Source organism: Jaculus jaculus, chromosome 1 (genome assembly GCF_020740685.1).
Source record: "Jaculus jaculus isolate mJacJac1 chromosome 1, mJacJac1.mat.Y.cur, whole genome shotgun sequence".
Lineage (NCBI taxonomy): Eukaryota > Metazoa > Chordata > Mammalia > Rodentia > Dipodidae > Jaculus > Jaculus jaculus.
Genome location: NC_059102.1, coordinates 342,817,365 through 342,831,249, shown reverse-complemented (window position 1 = coordinate 342,831,249; position 13,885 = coordinate 342,817,365).

The window sequence follows — 13,885 nt, the reverse complement described above, 5'->3', positions numbered from 1 at the left end:
TTATTTTGGGTCTGGGGCTGAATCTAGATGAAATGAACACACCTGGGTGCAATGTCTGGAAGGGGCTGGGCTTGAACACATGCGCCTGAGTGAGTCCAGCTCTGAAGCAGCTGCTACAGATAGCAGGGAAAATATGGGGAGGTGGTGATAATTTCCCTGTCATACCAATTAATATTTTTTACAAATATATGTCAATTCATAGGAAGGCCAAGTAAGCTAACCAGAGAGTGTCTCTTGAGTTTTGAGTTTGGGAATGAGAAGGTCCATTAGCGAGCAGCAATCTTGGTGAAAGGTGCATTGCCATGATGGGATGGTTGGAAGCAGGGCAGAGATCTACTATTCTTTAAGAATTTACCATAGGAAAAAGTAAATAGGGAAGTATCAAGGTAGGTGAAGGGCCAAGATGAGGTTTTATTTTAAGGGTAGAATGATTAGAGCTGATTCATATCTGAGCTTACAGCCTAATTGACTGGGAGTAATGTCACAGCATGAAAGAAGAAAGACAATCAAGTGATTCTGGTGAGAACTCTGCTCTCAGGACAGTAAGTAGCATGACCTTGAGGCCACAGAAGGAGAGTCTGGACTAGAAGGTGTCACTCTTCCCCTAATGCAAGATAAAGACAGGTACAGGTGGGCTGGAGGGATGGCTTAGCAGTTAAGGCATTTGCCTGCAAAGCCAAAGGACCCAGGTTCGATTCCCCAGAACCCACATTAACCAGATGCACAAGGCGGCACATGTGTCCATTTGCAGTGGCTGGAGGCACTGGTGTGCCCATTCTCAATGTCTCTCTCCCCCTCTCTCTCTGTCAAATAAATAAATAAAAAGTATTTTTAAAAAGACAGGCACAGGTAATGACAACCTAACATACACACATATGTATGTATACGTTTATGTTTACTATATATACACACACAGTAGATACCTAAGCTGCATCTGTAAGGAACACCGAATAGACAAGAGAGACAGCAGCCTGCGGTAAGCGTCTGAAAACAATGGGGGCTGTTCACGGTAGCAGTGAGGACCAGCGGAAACGGGACTAACTCAAGATTCTTCAAACTACTAGACAGCACTCAGACCGAGGGGAGGCTCAAAAGGCCAGACCTGCGGAAGCACGTGTGCATCATGTTTCTCCAGCAGTGAGCAGCAGGGAGCCTATGGGGGACACTGAATGAAGCACTGAGCCTTTCTTGGGTCAGAAGTACAGGCAGGCTGAGCATCAGTGCACCTAGAGATGCTAGCGAGGTCTAAGCTGCAGGCCTCCCCAGGCCTGAGCCAGCCCAGCAGCATGTTCAGGAGATTACATGGCTTCTTAAATTGTGCAAGAACAGGATATTTAATTGGTTAGGGCCACCCTATTTCCACTCTCACTTTATGACTGTCAACCTTCCCCTCTCATATCAAGTCACAGGCATTTTTGTGATTTTGGCGAAGGGAAGTTGAGTTCATGGTTAGGTTTGGTAAAATCTGCTTATGTGATTTTCAGATATGTTCACGTATCATTAAGTTACAGTTACACTGGAGGACATCATGTGACGTGACACAGTCCAGACACAGAGAGACGAGGGCTGCTTAACCTCACTCTTCTGTGGAGTAAAAAAATAAAAAGTGACCTCAAAGAATGGAATAGAACAGTGTTCACTAGAGGCAGATCCGAGGTGAATGAAGGGAGGCTGGATACTGGGCATCAAAGTACAGTTAGACACGGGGAAATTAGTGTTTGGGCTGTGAAGCACGGGAGGATGATTGAAGCTTGATAATGCAGGTTTCAAAATAACTATTAAAAGAGAGTTCAAAGTTTCCCAACACATAGAAATGATCAACGTGCTATTCACCGTCTTTTGATTATTTGGCGTTGTATACATGTTTCAAATCTATTATATTAGAACCATTAGTATGTATCAATTACATTTTTTTAAATTTTTTGTTTACTTTTATTTATTTGTTTGAGATTGACAGACAGAGAGAGAAAGAGGCAGAGAGGGAGAGAACGGGTGCATCAGGGCCTCCAGCCACTGCAAAAGAACTCCAGATACATGCGCCCCCTTGTGTATCTGGCTTATGTGGGTCTGAGGAATCGAGCCTCAAACCCGGGTCCTTAGACTTCACAGGCAAGCGCTTCACTACTACCCCATCTCTCCAGCCCCAGTTACATTTTTTAATAAAGGAGTTAGATGTATAAACTGTTTATTTATTTATTGAAAGAGAGGTAGAAAGAGACAGATAGAGAATGGGCATATCAGGGCCTCTAACCACTGCAAACAAACTCCAGACACATGTGCCAATTTGTACATCTGGGTATTGAGAAATTGAACCTGGGTCCTGAGGCATTGCCGGCAAGTGCCTTAACTTTTAAACCCTCTCTCCAGCCCCTCAATCACATTTTAAACTGCTATTATATTGATAATTCTAGAAAACTCCTTGTCCCCTGGCACTGTGTATAGGTCAAGGGGAGGGGATTTTCCCGTGGGTACCTGTATCCAAGAGCTCAACCCCAAGAGGATGTGGGTAGTGGTTAAGGAGTGCTAACTGTTCAGGGTTTGAAGATTAGTCACTGCTCAAGAAAGGCAATGTGAGGAAATCTCCACTCTCATGAACAACAGACGCTTAATAGAGATTTTCCCATATTAGTCAATTTTCAAAAACTTTCACAACATTGCTACAATCTGTGAAGCTGAAAAAAATTTCTAAACTATAAATAATTAGAAGTATCTTTAGATCAGCAAGACTAGGTATTGGCCTGCATCTATAGGTAGGGTTTATTTGACAGTGACACTGCCCCTCAGCAATGGACCACTTTGAGTTCTTGCCTGTGTAACTTGAATATTTATATATTGCAGTTATTTACTAACAATTATTTATAAATGTTTCCTTTGTGTTGTAGTTAAGGCATTTTATTGGAATATTTATTTTCACTTATTTATTTGCAAGGAGAGGATAGGCACACGAGGGCTTCTTGCCACTGTAAATGAATACCAAATGCATGTACCACTTTGTGCATCTAGCTTTAATTGGGTACTGAACAACTGAACTTGAGTGATTAGGCTTTGCAAGCAAGCACTTTAGCTGCTGATCCATCTCCAGCCCTCTATTAACATTTTTAATTACATTGTCAGATCAATCACATTATATGTGGTGATTTCGGGATAATGAATGCTTCTTAGAATTTTTTTTTTAAGAAGGTGTGGATTCTGGTCAGGATAAAAACCACAGTTCTATTCTGTCTTGGCCCTCTGCTTCTTCTTTCATGATGCTCTCAGTCCATCTCAAAGCATTGGTCTCACTCACAATGTCACTCTTCCTGTTCTCTAGAGTCATCAGTTTGTTCCTGCCCCAGGACTTTTGCATCTTCTCCTGCTCAAAGTTAGGCATGGCTAATACCTTTTTGTTTTCAGCTCCACCACTTTGCCAAAAAGCTACTTCCTCCCCAAAGCAGCCCTACCTCATCCTCATCAATCTAATTCACAACTCTTATGATGCTTTGAAATGAATGTTCAAGTGGGGTGTGGCAGTGTTCGCCTGCATCCCAAGCCTTCAGAAGGTGGAGGCAAAAGGATTTCAAGTTCTAGGCCAGCCTGGGCTGTGTAGTGAGACATTGTTTTAAAATAAAACTAACATATTGATGTGTTTATCTTGTCAATGACCTTCCCCTATACTCAAAAATATAAGCTCTTAGGACAGCTGGAGTCTACTCTGTGCTCCTAGTACAAAACCATCATCCAGGATACAGTAAAGGTTCATCAAATAGTTGTCAGGTGAGTTCATGAGCCAATGTGTACTTATTTGCTAGGCTGTCATACAAAATACTACTGAATGGCTTCAACAGAAATTTATATTCTTACAATCCAGATGCAGGCAGGGAATAGTTTAGCCACCCAGGACACTATTTGGCTTGAGCATTAAACAAACCCTTCTCCTAAGCAATGTGCCTACACTTCACCTGTCAGGAACCTGGCACCCCAACCTGTACCTATGCGCTCATATACCCTGCTTGTGGGCTCTGCTCACACATCCTATTCATACACCCAATACTGAGCCAGGATTCTCCTCCCTTACTGACCATTCTTCATGATCAGTACATATCCAAATGTATTTTTAGATATGCCCAGGGTCAGACCAGAAAGAGTTACTCAACCTGGACTGGGTTTGGGGTACATGTACAATAAGGTAAACTGTTTCCTTTAAGAGAGCTTTTATGGCACCGGGCGTGGTGGTGCATGCCTTTAGTCCCAGCACTCAGAAGGCAGAGGTAGGAGATAGCCATGAGTTCGAGACCACCCTGAGACTACATTGAAAATTCCAGGTCAGCCTGAGCTAGAGTGAGACCCTACCTCTAAAAAGAAAACAAAACAAAAAAAAGAGAGTGAGAGCTTTTTTTCTTTGTTTGCTCTTAATAAATCTTGCTGCTACACAACTTCTGTGTACTTTTTTTCAGTTTTTTGTTGTTGTTGTTAGATGTTGTGATGATTTGATTCAGGTGTCCCCCATAAACTTATGTGCTCTGAATTCTAGATCCTCAGCTGGTGGCAATTTGGGAATTGAAGCCTCCTGAAGGCAGAGTATTGTTGAAGGTGGGTATATGAGCATTATAGCCAGCTTCCTCTACCAGTGTTTGACACACTCTTCTGTTACTGTTGTCCATCTGATGTTGGCCAGGAGGTGGTGTCCACCCTCTGCTTATGTCATCATTTTCCCCTGCCATCATGGATCTTCCTATTGAGTCTATAAGCCAAAATAAACCTCCCCCCCGCCAAACTGCTCTCGGTTGGGTGTTTCCTGCCAGCAATGCAAACCTGACTGCAACTGTAAAGTTTGCACCAAGAAATGGTGTTATACTGCTAGAATCCTGACTATGTGGCTTTGGCCTTTTGGAACTGCATTGCAGGAGGAATGTGGAAGGATTTTAAATGTAAGCCTAAAATACTCCTTGCAGTGCTGTAAGTACTGCTTGATGGACTATTCTGGTCAGAGTTGAAAGACCTCAGTGCAGAAAGAAGTATGGACATTGAGGTTTGGCTTATGAGGATGAGAAAGACCTTTGTCTGGACTGGGCTAGAGGCAGCTTGTGTGAGAGGCTTGCTGTATTCTGCCTGCCTGTGGCCTGAGAAGTTGTGCAGGGTTGCATTGCATAGAAATGGACTGGTATGAATAGAGGGATGCACAGAAATAAAATCTTTGGGCCAAAATTTTTTCTCTTCAGCTACAATTGTATGAGAGATTACTGCCTTTGAGATTGGGCCAATACCTTCATTGGGACAACAGAAAGAATGCAGAGTATTTTTAAGGGGCCTGCATGCCAAAGGAGTGTCCTGTTCTTCAAAGTCTGCTTTGCTCCCCTCTGAATTAACAAATTGGCAGCCTTCCTGTTATTATAGAGTGTAACAAATGCAGGAAAGAGAGGGCCATTGAATTTGCAACATGGTTTTGTATTTTGGAAATGGCAATGGGCAGTGTGAAGCAGGCTAGTTGGATTACCTTCATGGATACCCAGTGGAGCCATGAGGATGAACCATGCATTGCAGTGGAGAGCCAATGGAGATGCCAGGACTATGGGATGGCTGCCAAATTGAGCTGCCAGCACTGGATGAAGTTTTCAGGGACTGCGAGTAGCCTGACTAGAGAGGCAGAACTGCAAGTCCAGAGACTTGTTGTTGGGTAGAATTATCAGACTTGGAGACTTAACACTGGTTAGATATTGAATTTGAAGGTATAGACTTTGATCTTTCCCCTGCTTGTTTTAAATCTTGGATTGGTTAATTATTTCTTTGCTATGCCCAATGCCATCTTTTGCAATATGAATGTGTATTCTGTGCCACTATGAGATTTTGGGGGTTTTCATTTGGCGTAGTTATTCCTCAGTTAAAAGATATTGGACTATGGGGATATATGAACATCTCTGAGATTAATAAAATTATGGGTCCTTTTAAATTCGGTATGTATGCATTATATTTATATCATGTATGGTTATCATTTTATGGGGGCCAGGGACAGAATGTGGTGGTTTGATTCAAGTGTCCCCCATAAACTTACATGTTCTGAATTCTGCATCCTCAGCTGGTGGCAATTTGGGAATTGAAGCCTCCTGGAGGCAGTGTATTGTTGGAAGTGGGCTTATGGGTGTTATAGCCAGCTTTCTCTACCAGTATTTGGCACACTCCTGTTGCTGCTGTCTATCTGATATTTATCAAGAGGTGATGTCCACCCTCTGCCCATGCCATCATCTTTCCCTGCCATCATGGAACTTCCCCTAGAGTCTGTAAGCCAAAATAAACCTTTCTTCCCCACATGCTGCTCTTGGTTGGGTGTTTTCTTCCAGCAATGCGAACCTGACTGCAACAGATGTCAAGAACCTGAAATCACCCAGACCAAGACCACCAATAACAGTTATAGAGACTGAAAGTCTGAGATGCCAGTGTTGACAGGGTTTATCTGCTTAAAGCTTCTCTCCTTGCGCATAGTCACCTTCTTGCTGCCTCTTCACATGCATGTCCCTCTGCACCAGCACCCCTGGTATTTCAGTCTATGTCCTAATCGCTTGCTCTTTTTGAGACAGAGTGTCATGTATCCTAGGCTGGCCTTGAATTCAACCGAGGATGTCCTTAAACTTCTGATCACTTTGCCTCCATCTTCCTAAACCAGGGTCACAGGTGTGAATCACCACACTCAGTTATGTGGTGCCAGAGATTGAACCCAGGACTTTGTGCAAGTGGGGTGAATTTGTTACTTGTGTCATTGTTGTGACAAAATACCTGACAAAAGCACCTCAAGGAAGGAACTTTTGTTCTGAAGTAGGCTGAGGTTGCAGTCCTTCATAGGGAGGAAAGCACGCAGTAGGGGAATGGGGCAGCTGGCCACACTGCATCGGTGGTAGAGAAGCAGAGAGAGCTGAATGCTGGTCTCTGCTAGCTTTCTTCTCTTACTAGTCTGGGAACTCACCCGTTAGACTCCCCACCTCAATTAACCTCTTCCACAAACTCCCTCAAGGTCATACCCAGAAACTTTTCTTCTAGATGATTTTAGGTCAAAACAAATTGACAATAGATATTAACCTTGCAGCAGGCAAAGTACTCCACCAACTGAGCTACCCAGGCCCTTGGTATCTTCTTCATATAAAGGCTTCTTCTCTATTGGATCAGGGGATATTGTAGGTGTATTCCTTTTGCTGTGATAAAGCACCCTACCAAAAGCAGCCAATGGGAGGACAGTCTTTATTTTGGCTTACAGGTTCAAGAGGAAGCTTCATGATGGCAGAGGACAGCATGGCATGAGCAGAGGCTGGACATCACCTCTGCGTAAGCCATACTAATACTGGCAAGCTAGGGGCTAGTGCACCTCAAGGTCCACCCCCAGCAGCACACGCCCTCCAGCAAGGCTCCACTTCCCAGTTTAGCACCAGCTGGGGATAAGGCATTCAGAGCATACAAGGGCATCTGGTTCAAACCACACTGAAGTCTAGTCACCACTTTAAAGACTTCATCTCCAAATGAGGTCACATGCTGAAGCTCTGGGGGTGGGAATAAGGATGTTTTACTTGGGATGGGACACAATTCATCCCATAGCACAGTGAATGATGCCCTCCCCCTGCTGACAGTACTTTCAAGGTAGAATTAGGATGGCTGTAGCCTCAGGAAGCCTCCAGAAAAATACATGGAATAGCTTCTTACCAAGTCCCCCCGAGTCCTAAGGGCGAGTGGAAGCCTTGGTTGTCCCTAACTTAACCTGAAGCATGACTGGCATGCATTGTCTAGAGGCAGTCCTCACTCAGAGCAAGGAGTGCCACTCTCAGCCTCACCTCCATGCCAACGAGGTCTCCCGGAATGATTCTATAGACGTGTGCCCCGGCTGGCTGACTCTGTGCCCGGCCATCTCAGAACAGGAGGGCCCAGCTCACAGGGCAATGGCAAGCTGTGAGGCCCACAGGCTGCAGAAGGCTGCAGTGGTGGGGAGCCAGGCTGGCAGAGGGCAGAGGGCCTGCACTGTCTACAGCTGGCCTGGGATCAGATTTCCGAGTCACCTGTTGAAGCGCAGACCTCAGGAACTGAGCTGTCAAGCAAAGCCCTGTAATTGCCCCAGACTTATCTACACCTTCCATGTCGATGTCCTAATTGCGGTTTAATGGTTTGGTCACAGAAGGGGGCTTTTCCTGCCGTTATACGAGCAGTCTTTCATCTGGGCACCAAGCCCGTTTGTGTAGCATCTGAGGTAATTGACAGAAGTCAGGTCTGAGAGCATGGGATTCCTCGGGCCAGAGGTGTATGTGTTTTCATTGTTGGAATGCTATTTCAAACAAGGGGACTCAAGGAGACTAGCAGCCAATGAGGCTTTCTGGTCTAAGCTGCCCCTGACCTTTACTTATATCTTCAAGAATAAATAATTCTTATATTCACTTATAAGGTAATTGAATTAAATACTGTGGATTTATTATATAAAATTCAATATGAGGGCTGGGGAGATGGATCAATTGGTAGATAACTTTTCATGAAAACATCAAATCATGAGTTTGGACCCCAACATCCATTTAAATACCAATTGGATACAGCAGGCTGCCTGCAATCCCACATTTGCAGATCCCCAGGACAAGCGGGCTGGCTAGACTGCCTGAATGGGCAAGATCTGAGTTCAAGTGAAGGGACCTGTCCCAATAAATAAAGTGGAGAGTGATTGAGGGAGACACCTGGTGTCAATCTTTGGGTTCTACGTATGCACATGTGCACATGCACCCTCACTCGCAAGCGCACACACATATGTTGCATACAGACACACACACACACACCACATATGCAAAATAAAATTACACGAGTTACTTGAGTCTACTTAGATCTCTTCCTTCAATCATCACTTGCGCTCCATGTGGATACACGTGTCCGCCTTCATAGTCACAGTGAGGCTTCTGCTTGCAATTCCTTACTGTCAACGTCCCCACTGTTGGTTTTCTCGCCTGCTGCTTTCCATTTCTGTTGTCCAAACCCCTACAAAGATCAACCTGCTATCCTGCAGGGACCTTTGTGATCCAATGAGCTGAGCCCAGGGTAGACACACCAAGCTCTGCAGACCCTCTTGACCTCCCAGAAGTGCTGAAGCTCTGGAGATAAATGGGGTGAATGGGGTGTTATCTCAGCAGTTGGTAAGTGAGCAACAGGGGGTTCAAGCCAGTGTAGTGGCCCCTCTGTTTGGGCAGTCACCCCACCATGGAAATAAGCAACAGCTTGGGAGGGGAGCTATGACCAGGGAAAGGGACAGTATGCAGCCTCTTCCTGATGGCATGGCAGCTCTTCTCTAGACTTTGGAACACACATAGAGGCTTGGAGTGGTCTGGCCAAGGCTAAGCTGATCATCACCATTAGAATTTGGCTGTGGAGGAGCTTTGGAGTTCAGGTTTCTGTGAAAGCATAAAACAGAAGAGTGAAACCTTCAGAAATTCTGTTTTGGTAAGGAGACATGTACACATATTTCGTGAATTATTGGGATGTGTTCCAAGGCTGCATATAAAAGGAAATGAGGGGGTGGGCATTGAGAAGCCTGTGACTCAGTGTGTCCTCTTCTGTGTCATGTATTTCAGCCTCAAGCCAAGGTGAATGCTCACAGGTCATATCACAGGAGGAGAGTTACAGACTTGCACAGGTTTCTGCTGTAGATTTTCAGGCATAGATGAGTGGAAAAACATGGGGGATCCCAAACCATTCCCATCAATCAACCTGTATGCATCTATTAACCTATTCAGATGCCCTTAGTACCATGCTGGGTTGCCATGGGCTATGGGAAGAAGGGTAACACATGGTACCTGCCATCAAAAGAAAATTAGCAAAGGCTGGAGAGATTGATAGTGGTTAAGGAAAGGACCTAAGTTTGGTTCCCCAGGACCCACGTAAACCAGATGCACAAGGTGGTGCATGTGTCTGGAGTTTGTTTGCAGCAGCTAAAGGCCTGGCATGCACATTCTCTCTCTCTTTCTCAAATAAATAAATGAAAGTTAGGTATTAAGAAGAGAAAATTAGCAAAAATTAATCTGCATACAATGCCCAGCAACTCGGACATTTCCCCTGGGGGGGGGGGGGAACCACAATATATTCAGATGTGCGGAAGCACAGCACTAGATGTGGCCATCAACCCCTATTTTTTTCCTCTTATCTCACGGAAGGTCAAAGTTTTCCAACTAGTAACAAAAAGGACCGCCAAGGAAGCACTTCAGCTATTGACTGACCAGGAGGAGCACATGGTGTGCGGAGCACCGCTCGCCTCAACTTATGGTGAGCATGACAGAACCGGTGCCCTTCTCGTTCCCTCCAGCTTTGGCTCTGGCGCTGGGCACCCTCTACATCCCCGTCGGCCCTCTCCTCTAGTACGTTTCACCCCTTAAGGAATACTTCCAGGGCAGCGGGTCACTGACGGAGACAAGTAGCTGCGAGTGTCACTATGTCTTTGCCTACTGTAGACTTTCGCGGGTGATACAGACCTATGACGCCACCACAGTCAGACGACACATTTTCAGTTGCACACAATAGGAGTGCAAAATAGCTTTAAACTTGACTTTTTTTTTTTTCTTGGTTTTTCAAGGTAGGGTCTCGCTGTAGCCCAGGCTGACCTGGACTTCACTGTGTAGTCTCAGGCTGGCCTTGGTTTTAAGGCTGCCTATATCCAGTTCATTTAAGGAGCCCCAGAGGAAGATGTGTTCACGGGTATGTTACACTTCCTATTGAAGGAAACCTTTAGTAGGTTTCACAGGTTGGCTTACTCATGCAGTGCATTCCCACATAACAGGTAGTGGCTCAGTTAATATTTCTTCCCAGGAATCAATTTTTACATTGCTACTGAGACATAGGCTGAACCGTGTCTCTGGCCCCCAGCATTTCACTGAGCTGGTGATTTGTTATAGGGGTGGAGGTAGAGCAGTCAAGATGGATGGCTCTACCGGCTGTTGTAAGATCAGCATCTTCAGGAGATAGTCATATTTAAAAAATAAGGATGGAAACATCTGAACATTACTTTCTCTTTGGGAGCTTGATCAATTTTACAAGTCAACATGACTTCAGTGTTGATGCAGCAAGAACTTTAAGATAGATAATATTTTCCATGTGAGGACTAGAATCATGAGGTTAGAGCAGGTCACCATAGATGCTACGCCCTCTTTCCCAGGTCCTCGTGGTGTGGAGGCGAAAAGCAGAGCAGCTACACTGCAGCTACTTTCCCGCGTGAGACCAGAATGGTAAATGTTTGTCTAGGCAGAATTTCCAAAGGCAAAAACCTAAATCACCTTCTGCAGTCTGTCTGGTTGCTTCTTTGCTTTTTTTACATGACTGTTACAACCGTTTTACCCATAATTGCCCAAAACAATTCTCAACAGGCAAACAGATAAACAGTTATAATGCATCTACAGAAGAGACCACTGCTAAAAAGTACAGGAATGCAAGACGGATGTGTACAACATGTGGATCATCCTCAGACAGCTTCTGTGAAACAACCAGATACAGCGGGCTACAAGTTCAATAATCCTGTCTCTACAAAGTGGCGCAGATATGGAGATAGTTGAAGTAGCCAAGGGGATTTCTCCCTCTAGATAGAAGGTTGGTTTGTTCTTGTTGTTGTTTTCCTGTGTCATCATTGTGATGGTGACTACATGCTTCGAAGCATGTGCCAAGGCAGAACAATATACCACAAGTGTCCATTTTAGCCTACATGAAGTTTAATAAATAAGTTTGTTGATAAGTCACAGTCTACCAAACCTCCCCTTTGAATGTGGAAGCTGGGTTTCCCTACAAACTAAGCCATAGCCTGAGAATTTGAAGACTTCTGTGGTGGTTTGTTTCATATGTCCCCCAGAAACTTAGGTGTCCTGAATGCTAGGCTCCCAGCTGATGGAGATTTGGGAATTACCTAACGTTTCCCAGGGAAAGTGTGTTGTAGGGAGCAGGCTTAGGGGTGTCATAGCCAGTCTCCTCTTGTCAGTGTTTGGCACACTCTTCTGTGGCCACCTGATGTTGGCCAGGAGGTGATGTCCACCCTCTGTTCATGCCATCATTTTTCCTCTGCCATCATGGAACTTCCCCTCAAGTCTATAAGCCAAAATAAACCCTATTCCCCCAAAATCTGCTCTTGGTCAGGTGATTTCTGCCAGCAATGCAAACCTGACTGCAACAGTAAAGTTGGTACTGAGGAGCAGTGTCATTTGCTGCTTAAAATCTGACTCTGTGGCTTTGGCCTTTTGGAGCTAATTTTCAAGAGGAAGGTGGAAGGATTTGAAACCTTAGCTTAAGAGAGAAGCCTTGCAGTGCTGTAAGTATAGTTTGATGAAATATTCTGGTCAGAGTTGAAACATTTGAATGAATTAAGAACTATGGACTGTGAGGTTTGGCTTGTGAGGGTGAGAAACAGCTTTGCCTGGACTGGGCTAGAAACAGTTTGTGTGAGAGGCTTGCTGTTATGCCCATGTTCTGAGAGTTTGTGCAGGGTTGTATTACATAGAAATGGACTGGTGTGAGCAGAGGGATGGATATGGCACAGAAAAATGAAATCTTTGGGCCCAAACTGCTGCCTGTTCAGCTGCAATTATATATAGAGATCACAACCATTGAAGCTTTCTGACACATGAGGAGATGTGATTCATGATTTTCAGCATGCAAAGCAGAAGTTAAACAATCTGTAAGTTTCTAGTAGTAATGAGAACCTGTATGGCACCTACATCCCTCATGTTTGCAGTCTACTCTATGGTGGTACTAGATAACCAGAGCAGTTATAAAACATGTTCAGTTTTTTATTTTGGTGTGTGTATATGTGTGTGTGTGTGTGTGTGGGTGGGTGGGTGGGTGGGTGGTGGTGGTGGTAGTTTGATTCAGGTGTCTCCCATAAACTTAGGTGCTCTGAATGCTAGGTTCCCAGCTGATGGAGATTTGGGAATTAACACCTCTGGGAAACAGTGTATTGTTGGGGGCAGGCTTATGAGTGTTATAGCCAGTTTCCCCACGCCAGTGTTTGGCACACTCTCCTGTTGCTATGGCCCACCTTATGTTGGTCAGGGGGTGATGTCCCCCCTCTGCTAATGCCTTCATTTTCCCTGTCATCGTGGAGCTTCTCCCTCAAGCCTATAAGCCAAAATAAACACTTTTTCCCCACAAGCTGATCTTGGTTGGGTGATTTCTACCAGCAATGCAGACCTGACTGCATGCAACACTGTGTGTGTGTGTGTGTAGTATATGTGGTGTGGTATAGTGATTGCACATGTGGGTGCTGTGTTCATGCCTTTTGTACACATGTGTGAAGTCCAGAAGAGAGCACAGGGCATCCTCCTCCATCACTCTTTTGCTTTCTGCACTTTTTGACCCTAAGTTTCTCACTGGAGCTGCCATTATGAGACTGGCTGACCTGTGATCTCCAGTCATTCTCCTGTCTCAGCCCCACAGTCCCCATGGAGATAATGGGCATCCCCAATGAGGAGACTCCCTTTTGAAGGGGCAGGGATGAGGGTAAGGATGGTACCAACAAGTGCTATTTACATACTGAGTATGTCCATAACTAATAAGAATAATAAGTTGAAAACAAAAAAAGAAAGAAAATATTCCTCATATTTCCAACTCTGCCTTACTCTATCTTATTTAAAAATATTTCTCTGAAGCCAGGTGTGGTGGCGCACGCCTTTAATCCCAGCACTTGGGAGGCAGAGGTAGGAGGATCGCTGTGAGTTCAAGGTCACCCTGAGACTACATAGTGAATTCCAGGTCAGCCTGGGCTACAGTGAAACCCTACTTCGAAAAATCAAAAAAAAAATTCTCTGAGTTCATGATATTCTTAAAATTCTTGGGAGAGACTCTTAAGTTTGTGGCCCGAGGTTTAAACCATCATGAGCCCTGTCTCATCCATTGCAGCTGGAGAGGAGTTGCACCCCTTATGTTTTTT